At 26.0% G+C, this 13,756-nt stretch overlaps 1 long non-coding RNA gene across 1 annotated transcript; it reads left to right on the top strand.

The window, feature by feature from the left end:
• The first annotated feature begins 1,849 nt into the window (after positions 1-1,849).
• On the top strand, positions 1,850-11,630 carry LOC149056680 (uncharacterized). The gene is made up of 3 exons (XR_016190820.1): positions 1,850-1,960; positions 11,127-11,190; positions 11,262-11,630. It is a non-coding gene; the product is annotated as an uncharacterized LOC149056680 (long non-coding RNA).
• The last annotated feature ends 2,126 nt before the right edge of the window (positions 11,631-13,756 follow it).

Here is a 13,756-nt window from a genome sequence, read left to right as displayed (position 1 = left end):
CTGACCTTGAAATTATAGTTAATTATCGAATAAGTTCACAAAGATATTAAAATAAGTGAAACATACCAATATTTTCTTAACATTGATAATTTACAAATAGTATTAACAATTTGAAGTTAAATAAATATTGCCATTTGAAAATTAAAGACTAAATCATGGACTCTATGTATTTGAATAAAATAATTTATCAAATAAATATATATTCTAGAATTTTAGATGCCATGTTCTTTATGAGGTCCCTTACAGCATTAATGCCTGACGAATATTGCATCAATTGCGTCATAATTTATTGTGATTAATTAAAATATATTTGTAATTTTCAATACTTTTAAATCATAGTGGAATAAATTAATATAGATCTGATTAAATTTTATTTTATTACAAACATTATCTCATCACCTCATCGGGTAAGTGTAGACATAATCATTAATTGTTAGCTATATAAGTAACATGTGTCAAAAATTTATATGATTATGTTGGAACTAAATAGTTAACATATTCAATTTGGGATGTAACAAACTTAAAGTCGCGGAGAAAAGGTTAATGTACAATTATTTATTATATCAAGAGCATAAATTGACAAAATGTTGTTGCAATGATATTTAACAAAATTTAAATTCAATATAGTATACAAATGTCAAATACATAGCTATTCATTTTTATATAATATTATATGATTGTATACACATTTAAAGATCATATTGCATATGTATGAAATACATTTATCATTAATTATTATAATGTACATTATATAATATTGTATTAATGTATTATACATTATATTTTTTTTTTTTATATATATACCTATAAATATCAGTAGCTTTTTGAATGTTTAGTTGATTATCCTTATTCAGTAAATAGATTTCCAGATCTAGTTTTTAAAATGCTTGAAAACACTGTTACCGATTTCATTTATGTTATTGATTGTCGATAGATATGAGTATTAATAGTTATATTATAATGTACTAGAGCTTAATACGTTTATAGTCAGAAAAACATCAACTATTTATTTTTATGTATTTTTTTCTAAGTCATAATTTATGCTCGGATTTATGTGTAAATACATGTTTTCACTATGAAATGATAAACTCATTTCGGTAATTGTTAAATTTGTTTCACAAGATGTTTGGTAATATTAGCTATATTTAAATTTACATATTTTTACATACTTCACAATCATTCAATTTTTTTTTTTATTTTAATTAATCAACTTATCTGTTTTTTGACAACATATTTTGAATTTATTATAGCATATTTATGTAAATACTTGGGTTACATAAATTCGAGCCCTAGTCATTAAACACAAGCAGAATTGTATTTTATTTTAATAAATATTAAAAATTCCTAATGGCAAACTCCAAAACTGTGAAAATACATTAGTACATTACATTGCTGCGAGAGTTTTGACCAAAAAATGTTCGTTACATTATATGAACCCAAACATTAATTTATCGTTGGATCGCGACATTTTTAAAGGTACGATAGTTTTATTTGCTGCATATCGGAAGTTTGCTGCGAACTACCATAATTTATCCATTAAAACCTTACTAATATTATGAATTGTCTATTTCTCTATCGGCATAATGCTTAGTTAATTTTATTTAGAGTTCTATATATTGCCGATATATACCTACTACCTATATGAAATTTATGTTTTTATTTTTTCAAATTTAACGTAAATTCCCTGCTATTTACCTGTTGCGTCGGTGTACAAGATACATTTTATTCCATTAGTGTGCATCTCATGGAAAAGTAAATGTGGCGGCAACCAACAATAATTGTGATTGGGCAGTATATTTTCGAGAAAAGTAACCCATTCCTTACAAATTTTTGTCATTTGTCATTTAAGGTTCTACTTCTGAGTTTTAATGTTGAATAGCTGTGACTGTTGCGAGTAATTATTTATCTCGGTGTTAAAAAATGAAGAAAACGCGTCATATTTTCAATGCTGAACAGTTAAGTAAGTATATAATATTATGTGTTGTGTATCATATTATGTATTTGTGTATTATATCTACAATAGGACTAGGCCTAAAATTATAAGCTGTACCATGTTTAAGACGCACCGATGGTGTTCACCGATTAAATTAAATCTTAGTTTTGATTTTAATTGCATATGGATGTATAATATTTTCTTTTACTATTTCATTTAATTTCAATAGCCTATTAATTAATTCTCAAATTTGAAATTGTTTTGTAGGCAATGGTATATGTTGTATATATTAATTATAAGCGATACTGTTTGATTTTGAAGAGGAGGGGGATATAAAAATTACTCTTCTGTGGCTTTTGAATTTTTGATCTCGATTTTTCACGGATACAGAAAAAAATTGGTACAAGTAGGTAACGATACTCTACTTTGGGTGGGTATAATGTAAGGGCCGCTTCCCAGCCATTCATATTATCATGAGCGCACTTTTTTATTTACATCATTTAAGAGGACGCTACACATCCATTCGTTGCCTTTGTCTTACAAGTGAATAACATTGCAAATTTATGCTCAGAAGATCACGTTTAGCTCCGTAGTTAGTTTAAAAATTAGAGTGAATTGATCTATTATGAAACATGATGTCAAGAACATTATTTGTGTTTTTGTGTGTGGGCTTTTTACAATAGTTCATTTTTGTAGCAAGTTATGCGTATATACTATATATGTTAGGTAAAAGTGCGAATGCCTGTTAAACCTAGGATTTACCGGTAAATCCTAGATTTCGCAGACTACCGTCGGTAAATGTGCGAAATTCGGACATTTACCAATTGATTTTGGTTAAACCTAGGAAACACAAAATTATTTTTGTAGTTTGGACTTTTGCAAACGGGATTAAACAATCAGTGTAAGTAAAAATCTGAAACTGTTTATTGATAATTATTATTTTTGAAGTATTTACTTCATTGATGATCGACTAGTATTTTAGATACACACGTTTATATTATTGCTATATTATATTATTACAACAAATTTATATTATTTTTACATGTTACTGCAGTGTTAGTATATTATGGGTATTATTATAATATTATCATAATATTATTATATTATATTATATTAACCTACTATCTAGGTTCATTAATTACTAATATGTTATTTTTATTATAATTAAATTAAGTTTATTATTAAATTATTTATTTGTGCAGGCTTGGTTACTATAGCTGTGACATCTCGAGTTGCACAATACATTTTTGATCGCATTTACATCTGCAGTTATTCATACATTTTTTCAAGCGATCACACCTTATTAATCCTTATTCACCAGTCAAAGACAGTTGCGATATTAAATAGAAACAATTTTTACCACATAGGTAACTTTTTGGCTAATTAAAGTCGAAATGAAAATTACCAAACTCAATACTTAAATAATAATAAATTTTAATAAAAATGGTTTAAGTTAATCGCAGTAAAATGTCACTTATTGCATAGTTTCAATTTTGCAGTTACATGTAAATTAATACAGGATGTCCCACAGAGATCTGACATTCTGACAAATGAAATAACTTTTGTTCTAATCAATATTTAAAAAAAATTTCTTTTAAATATAATTCATAGACACTTGCGCTTCATTTTTAGAATACATTTTTTATTTTTTAATACTGAAAATAAAAAACTTAAAAATTGATAAAATTTTTTTTCGAAATATTCAATATAGCCAATTTGTAAATCTGATTTTTAGAAAAATTTATATGGTAAAAACACTTATTTAAGTCAAATGGCTGATTTTTTACAATTTTTTTAAATATCAATATTTTCGTTAAGTAAATTACGATCTAGTTTATGTTAGAAACCTTGTAATTTCAAATAATAATAAAGTTTTTTAAAAATATTTTATAAGAACATTTTTAAATAAGTACATGTTAAAATCTAATTTTTTTTTTTTATTGTATTTATTTTAATAATATGTGATGTACCTATAAACTATAAATTTATTACTATAATAATTTACCTAACGAAAATATTGATATTTAAAAAAATTGTAAAAAATCAGCCTTTTGACTTAAATAAGTGTTTTCACCATATACATTTTTCTGAAAATCAAATTTACAAAAATTGGCTATATTGAATATTTCGAAAAAAAATTTATCAATTTTTATGTTTTTTATTTTCAGTATTAAAAAATAAAAAATAAAAAATGTAGCGCAAGTGTCTATGGATTATATTTAAAAGAAATTTTTAAAAATATTGATTAGAACAAAAGTTATTTCATTTGTCAAAATGTTAGATCTCTGTGGGACACCCTGTATAATGATAATAATAATATATTTTAATATAATTTATTAACATCGCAGTAATATGTAATAATAATTATATAAATTTGTTATACTAATATAAATGTGTGTATCTAATACTATATACTAATCATTAATGTAGTACATAATGAATTTCGACAATAATTATTATTTTTACTTATATACACTGATTGTTTATCTTAAGATTTACAAATCCCGTTTGTAAAAGTCCCAACTACCAAAATCATTCGTGGTTTGACTGAATAATTTTGTGTTTCCAAGTTTCAACCGAAATCAATTGGTAAATGTCCAAATTTCGCACATTTGCCAACAGTCGTTGGCGAAACCTAGGATTTTCCCGGTAAGTCCTAGGTTTAACCGGTATTTATACTTTTACCGTAACATATATAAAAACCTCACATACAAACACAGATAATGTTCTTAACATCAAGTTTCATAATAGGTAAACTTACTTTAATTTTTAAACTAACGCAGTTAAACGTGATCTGCTAAACGTACATTTGCTATGTTACGTCTATAGTTTACTAGCCACACGAATTTTCCACTTATTTTTGACATCTTGGAGTGCCGAAAAACGTATAATCACTGCTAATACTACGACATAATTTACCCTGTGAGCTGTGACTTACTTGAAGTGGTGTTGCATAGCAAGTCGAGGGATTTACATTTGTTTTTTTTGCCACCATCACTTTTAAAACGTTGGTTTACATATGTTTTAAAAAATGAAAAATTCAAGTGACCACTAAACTAGATTAAATTAGTCTGTAACTTTAAAACTAATCATTCCTGCAAATTTATTTATGCACCATCGTTTTAAGCTCCCTGAAATATATAAGTTTCCGTAAAAAAATCAAAAAAAATCTTGTGGCCGCTATACTAGATTAAATTAGTCTGTAACTTTAAAACTAATCGTTCCTGTAAATTTATTTTTGCACCATCGTTTTAAACCCCCTGAAATTTATAGGTTTCCGTTAAAAAAATCAAAAAAATTCTTGTGGCCGCTAAACTGTATTTGTTTCACGATTTGTCAATCTGCATTAAAAATAGGTACATTTGGGTTATAGTTATTGGATTTAGTTGAAAATCGCATACAAAATTTTTTTTACTGATGAGATATGAATTACAACTATATTTGTATGTACACTACCCCACGGATTTTTTTTTGTATACGTTTAGTTTCTAAACATATTTTATTATATTATATTTATATAGCTTATAAGGTCATTTTTTAAGCGTGTTCACTGCCATTTTTCACTTTAATAGAAATTATTTTTTTCAAATTCTGGTTTTTAGACCAATTCTTAGTATTTTATAATTGTTTGATTTTTGTTTGACAAATTTATAACGACATATTTTATTATTTTTATTATCTTCAATGTAAGCTTCATTTCGTTGTTGCCGTGTTCTACATTTTTTTTACGTCACACGAGGTATTTTTAAAAATATGTCGATAGTTCTAGTTTTTATTTATATATCTGTTTGAATTTCATTAATAAAGACAGCTAACCAGTTCATTATGGATGATGGAGTAGGTTTATAAAAGCTTGGATTGAAAAAGGAATAGAAAGGCTCGCAATCATTAGTGACTCTAGCCAAATTCTTCGATGCATTAGGAAATTATTAAGGCGAAATTAAGTTCTTTTCATTTATCATGAAATCGTCAGTTAAGAAATCACAGTATAATTTATTGATAATTTATTTGACTAAGCTTATAATATGTTAAACAATTTTATTTCCAATTGTTTTATTTTATTATTTTTTCACACTGTTGCAAGTTTGCAACATGCAAAAGATAGTAATGTTTATCAAACATCACATTTTTGTATAAAATCATATTTAATTAAATGTAAAACATGTTAAGTTCAGTTGTCATTATCGTAAATTTTAAATAAAACTATAAGTATTGTCCAAAAACACCCGTCCAATTTTGGATGAGTTCAACCCTTCAACAACATTATTATAGATACCTTTATGAAATTAAAAAGCCTGGATAATCATTAATTTAATTTATAGTCTGGTAACTCTATACAACAGGTTAGGTACTAATATAAATTATATGAAATATTCAATCGGTACGAGGTATATAGGTAGGTTGTAGGTACTTAAGATATAATAAATCAATACAACTATGTAATATTTACCAATATTGATTAGGCACCTAATATAATAAATAATAATGTTTATTTATGGTCTAATATTTTAAAAACACATATTATATAATTATATTATTATTTACACTTCTAGAACACTCAAGTACTAGTGTGCCATCATACTTATAAAATTTAATAGGTGACTATTCCGTTTTACAAAAATCCAATATTTTAATACTAGTTACCGATACTAATACTGATACGTCGTATATTTAATTTTGTATAATTGAATTATTTTTCCAATATTATCTATACGGCTATACCCACCCAACCATTTTTCATTTGTATAAAAAATGTATATTGTTTCGTTAAACGATTATGCTTACAAAATATATTTTATTTAAAAAGTTGAGCAAGTGAGACCTCTCTGCTGTCAAGTAGGTGTCGTTCTAGAGTCTAAAGAGTCACTGTAATGAATATCATTAGATATAAAAAACGATTCTGAGAAAAGACGGTTTGTCAGCCTAAGTAGGTATATTTTATGATATTATTGTGTTTACAGTAATTTTTTTAGTATTAGGTTTAAGCATTAGTACTACATTTGGTGATGATATTCATTTTATTTATTGAAATAATTGCATTTAAAAATGTCGTTGTGTATAAAATGTAATAATCTCTAAAAACTTCAGTACCCTTAAATTATATTTTTAAATTACAACAAAATAACTAAAATCGTTATTATTGGGTTTTTTTAAATATTTTTATGAAATTCGTCAAAATTCAAACTTCAGGTGATCATAAAAAATATTGTATATTTAATGAATAATGCTTCATGTTTTTTTAATGTTCCCTTACAGCAGTAACATATTACAGGTACACCAAAAATTAAAATTAATTTTTTCCGTTTTTCCTTAATTTGTTTGTTGTTTTTTCTGGCACCTATAAAAATTTCTGAAAGGAATGCAGTAATACACTAACTAGATTTTATTTCTCGCACCGGAATATATACATCTACAACTGTAGTGTCTGTAGTTGAAAATTGAAGCATTTTTTCGACTTCTTTTCTTGAACACAGGTATAAAAAGATAACACTATTATAGTATTATATCAAAAATTCAAATTATAACTATTATAACCTCTACTTCTGCTGTTTAAAATGGTAGTTTCTATATCCCTATATTTTTAAAATTGAATTTACCCTTGATGTGGTGTAAATTGCTATATATTTGAAATATACATTTTATCAGATTAAAAGATTTTGAAATCAATTATGATTGTCTCAACACAATTTGTATTACTTTTGATTTATGAGTTATGATTTGACTTAAACCAGTTTTTTAAAGTTTTGAATAGTTGTATTTTTATTGATTTTGAAAGTAAACACTCATCTATTTATTATATAATTTAAGCATTAATGTACCTATTTTATAACTTCTATGTAAGTTGCCTATATTTTGGAGATGTTTTTCGATAAAATTTGGAAATATATATGTAGTTCCATACACATTCACAAAATACATCTCGATGATAGTCATCATTGTAGGAAGAAAATGAGCTTGGCTTGGATATTTTTGGATTGAATATAGTATCGTATCGTGTTAAAATAATATTATTATTGATGCATCTACATTACTATTAATACGTCTAAATTTTTAAACATTAAAGGAATATTCCATAATTTTTTTGTTACAATATTTCTTAACCCTCAAGTCCTAATGGATAATAGCCTCCACGCCACCGTCATTAAAACAAAATACATTAAATAAATTGTTTTTGATTCGTTTTAAGTTTTTGAGTATTTAATATAAACGCATTCTTTATATTTAGTTATCTGCAGCGTATCACACAAAATAACTATACCTTTATAATGTCTATAATAATATGTAGATATTGGTAATCGTTGTACCTATATGGCTATATTATAGGTATATAGAATATAGGTAATAATGTTATACCTATATCACCGAAAAACATAAATTATAATTCATTTGTTTTTTCACTTTTTAAATGTATATTTGTAACTAAATACTAAATAGTATAGTACATGTTAAGTTACAACAATACTGTTTTATTTATTTTAAGAATTTGGCAAGTTACCCATTTATTAATAAGCACGCGTGTAATGTATACAAACTTTTTAGACTATACTTAATACAACAAACCTTTTTTTCATTCTTCGATATCATACAATATGAAAAGTACCTATAGTGTTATTTTATGCTCTGTAAAATTAAATACCAAATTATAAACAATATTTTAGAAAATAGATTAACATCGCCGCTGTTATTACATTTTATTTTATTTCAGACTTGTTGGTATTTGTGTAATGTGTGGTATCATCGTATTATACTGACATTTAAAAATGTTAATAGATAGATACTGTATGCATGTATTATGATTATACATATTATACATTTTTTTGCTAATATATATTTCTACTTAATAATAATAACATTTATTTACCCGGCCTACTAATATAGTAATATAGCAATCACTATTCAAAAATTAATGTATAGTTATTATTTAGTGAGTTATAATTAATTATAAGTATACAATAGTATTGTACTTGTATAGATGTATTTCAGTATTTGTATTAAATTTAACAGTTATCCTTATCCCTAAATTTTTAATGGTTGAGTATATTATATTTAGTAGATCATTTTCTGGCGAAAGAGTTAGGAGAGTAATATAATTAGGTAATTCTAAAAAATTGACTTCACTATAGTCTATAACTTGACAATTATTAATAAAGTCATAAAATTCATGAATACGTAATATCAAAATTGTTGATAAATCCTTCTAAAATTATACAATATAATTTATGTATGTCCAATTTTTAGATTTTAAAACTATGGCGCCTACAGGTTTTAAATACTGCCAACACCTTACGTTTCATTTAACGATCTAATGATCCAGATGAGTAGTTCACCATTTATAGTGTTTACTTCATAGTGCCCATCATTGTGGTCCTCGGCCCCCGGACCCTGAGACTCGTGTGGAACCAGTGCAATTGCACTACCATCTGTTACCCTACGTAGGTGCTACTATTTTAAAATACTTAAAAGACTGGTGAATTAGATCATAGTTAATTGTATCCTAAATTCTTACCTAAATATAAAAAAACATATTACCTATCTAACCCATCATATAACAATAAAATGGATCATTAATCTACAAATTTTATTAATATATTTACAATATTAATATAATATTACATTATTTTTTATTATAACTATAAATAAAGCTATCATGAGCAGGACACACGTTTATAATATACCTTTTATGATAGGTTTTGGGATTATGTTTATGTATTACCTATATCGCTATATGTATTAATTAAACATATTATAATACATAATAATATACATTTTGAAGGTGAACAACGATTATTATTGTCAGAAAATATTTTAAAATGAATATTCGCTAAATGAAAGTTCACTGAATTATTATTAACTCAAAACTAGGTCAATATGTTAATACGTTTGTTGAAATTAATTGCTATAGGGTTGCCTCGTGAGTATTATCAATTTAAAGTGGTGGGGTAATGCAGAGTGCAGACTCGATTTTATGGTACCGTTTTGATTTAGTGAATCTTCGTGAGACACTGTATTGTAGTAGTGCATCGCTGTATTATTATATACAGTATTTATGATTTACTTATGCGGCTATGCCCTAAATAGGTTATACTGCAGCTGGGCAGCTATGAGCTAGGAGTAATGTACCTACTGTGATATAGAAGTATCTATTATATTATTTAACATAGGACATAACTATATGCTTGCTGTATGCCTGTATGTATAATCAAACAAATAATTTCGTAAATATTTTTCGAAAAAAAGATATTGAAATATTTACTCGAATACATTTATCAGCATATTTAAATAACTATACCTATAATTTATACATTATTGCCTAATTGTCAACTCATCATTTTCATTTGCCATCAAATTAAAAATATACCATTTATATACATCGCACAATTATTAATAGTTCATCATTATATTTCAACTGATGTTCCTAATAGGTACAAGCATTACTTTATTTTATATTTATACCTACAGTGTAGTGTTTGCAGAAAGCATAGCGCATAACGTACATTTTTGCAATGGATTAGATTGTCCGTTGTCCGTGATTATAATATTATTTTATATAAACGTCGACCAAATCTATTATAGTCTTATAGATATCCCTACGAATACGCGATAATGCAAATTAAATCATGGTATACATGATAAAATTGTTGATAATCAAGGTATGTTGTTTAATGTAGAATTATTCATACAAGTATATATTTGTAAATAACTGTAAAATACCTAACTATAACTAATGGCCACAGATACCGGGTTTTTATGTTTTAAATTTTAATAAGATCAATGTAAAATAAAAAACAAAAATAAAATAAAGGTATGATATCGAATAAAAATAACAATATTTATGATTATACTTTTTTTAGGTAGATCATTTTAATTATTGTTATTATTCGTTCAATACAATAATAATAGAAAAAACTTATTTTCAAATCCTTACTGCAATATACACGTTAATTCTTATTACTATATGTCTAGAAATCTAGGTACATTATAGTGTACCCATATAGGCATTACATAATGTTAAAAATATGTAAAATTCATTATTATTTTTCGATTTTACTTACTTTTAAATACCTATATTTCATTGAATATTAATGAATGGATAATGATATTGAAATAGTTAGATTCTATTTCATATTTGTTGAATGATTTATATGTCATATAATAACTGAGTTTAGTATGCATAAACTGATTTTTTTTTTAGTTAAACGAGAGTTTTAAACTTCTATTATTCACTATACAGTATGTACCAAGACCCAGGTGGCGAGGTACGTATTAACTCGTGTCTATACATTGTTAATAATTGCCAATTGCAATAATTTTTAATTTGATTTTTCAGCCGTTTTTCATTCATTTCCAATAAATACAAAAACAATATAGGTACATCAGTTCATGTAATGCATTGTAAATATAATACGAAAAATGCATATTTACAATTGTAATATCAAATCCTAAGCTTACCTATTGCAGACTGTTCCGTTTTTGCCTATATAATCGTTTTTTATAAATAAAAACTGTTAACTACTTACATTTATTTAGTAAAAAAATAACACTTGGAAGGCTCGAGTACCTAAACAGCTGTAGTACAGCTTTATGGTTTACTATTAAGTATCGGTCCATACGCCTAATTAAACAAAGTACAAGCGCAAAACAACAAGACGACTGACGACTACAGAGATAACAATAATATATTGTATAGCAGTACGTACAGGTAAGTTAGTATAGTACGACAGTACGTATGATGTGAATTATAATTTTTAATATAAAATAGATATAATACCTTTCAATAATAATCAACAATATAAAATCATTGCATGAATAACAAATTAATATGATTATTAACTATATGGAAATATCGTCACACATATAATATTGTATCAGTTAATTCAGTTGATTTTGCTCATTTCTGTTGGGCATGCCGCTGCTGCGCCAACGAAAACTGTAGACAACAAAGCTCAGACTAGGTGTTCAAGTACCTACTTACAAGTGTACGACTACAATTACAACACCTATCTAGTTTAGGTATCTTCTACTGCACATTATACACTTTAAATTCTCCATTGTATGAATTCGATGAAATAAGTCATCGACTAAGTTATAACTTATAAGTCAATAATTATCAAAAAGTATTGGCGATGTTTAACTCTAGAATTGTATTACTCCAGTATCCAGTCATAAATCTCCTCGTCCTCGTCTTCAAACATATCAGTCATAAATAAAATGTGTTATTTATTTTTTTCAGTGTTTCAATATTATAAATGTATAATATTTAAATATTTTATCAACTAAGGTTTTATGAACTACCTATAGTTAAGAATTATAGTAAGTGTAACTCAACTGGTTTATGTAAAAAACATTGGTCAAGAGTCATAAAACGCATCATCTGGAAATCAAAATAAGGTAGGTATAGATTTATATTAAGTGTTTAAAAATTATGACAATATAGTATACTCTATAAGTACTAGGTATGCCTTTAAAAATAGAGTATACATTTTGGAGATCATCTTGTGGTGCGAATCCCCTCGGATTACTGTTGCGAAAATTATATTTGTGAAGTTGCTAAAAGTCCTCATTAATATCAAAATTTTAAAAAATAATAATCATTTTTGTAATGTATTTATCATTATTAATCTATTATATAATATAGTAACTGCAATGAAACAAGTGAATTTAATAAATATTAATAATGTTGTATTGTAATTTGTAGGGAACTTGTGAACCAGTGGTTAGACAGACTATAGGGCATAGCTGCAGGCTCGGATCCGGAGGGTGGGTCGGGTGGGCCCAGGCCCACCCAAAATTTTCAAAAACAATAATTTACATTTTGAATATTGGCATTCAAGTTCTTATTTTAGAATTTTTACTATAAGTTTTAAAATTGATTTTATCAAATATGAAATATAGTATATATTATGTACTAATCGTGCATGGGGAGTATAACAAAACAACATTAGGTACCTTATATCTAGGTACCTTTTATAATAAGTTATTATTAACAACATGCAATTGCCCGTATGATTAACCTAATTTTATCTAAATATGATATACCTATTCTGGTAAATAAATATTTATTAGTGTTAAAATGTATAAAATTGGATCACTTTTACATCTATAGTATCAGGTTATAACTCAGAGCCCAGAGATAGTGGAAACACTGGTAAAAAAAATAGTTTGATTATTGCAAAAAATGTTTTAAGGTTTGAAGTTTAAACATCACCATATTATCTAACAATAAAAAAAAATGGTATTTTCAAGTTCAACAACTTAAAACTTAACGCAAAACACAAATTGTATGTGTATTTTCATCTATTGGCAAGGTAGGGAACTTGCCCTCTCCCCCCTGGACAAAAAATATTAAATAATTACCAAGGTAAATTATATAGATAACAACTTTGGTATCTTAAATTTGAGAATTTTTTATCTTGATCCCTCCTAAATTTTTACCTATGGACACCCCTGTTTCCATCGTATTAGTAGACATATTAGGTATACGCGTTTGACATATTCTTTAGTACAACTGAAACAGTAATACCTATATTGTACGAAAAAATGATCAAATATAAACATTATTATTTTACAATTTAGTAGAATAAAAATTGTATTGACTTATCCCATTCCAAAAATATTATAAAGTTTATTTTAAACAGAAAAAGTTGTAAATAAATTTCACTAAGTATATTGAATTATTTTAAAAGTAAGCTAGTGAGTGTTAAGAATAAATGTGAAAGTATAGTTTTCATTGTTTTATCGCGTATAGCCTATTCTGAGTTCCTATAAGATAGATGTTTATCAATAATAACTAAGAATGCATTTAAAAATATTTTACCCTAGGCT

The sequence above is a fragment of the Diuraphis noxia genome, unplaced genomic scaffold (genome assembly GCF_037042655.1).
Source record: "Diuraphis noxia isolate RWA-SAM2 unplaced genomic scaffold, SU_Dnox_SAM2 contig0003, whole genome shotgun sequence".
In the NCBI taxonomy this organism is placed as follows: Eukaryota; Metazoa; Arthropoda; class Insecta; order Hemiptera; family Aphididae; genus Diuraphis; species Diuraphis noxia.
The sequence above is the reverse complement of the archived record's forward strand: the minus strand, read 5'-3'. Positions and strand labels throughout refer to the sequence as shown.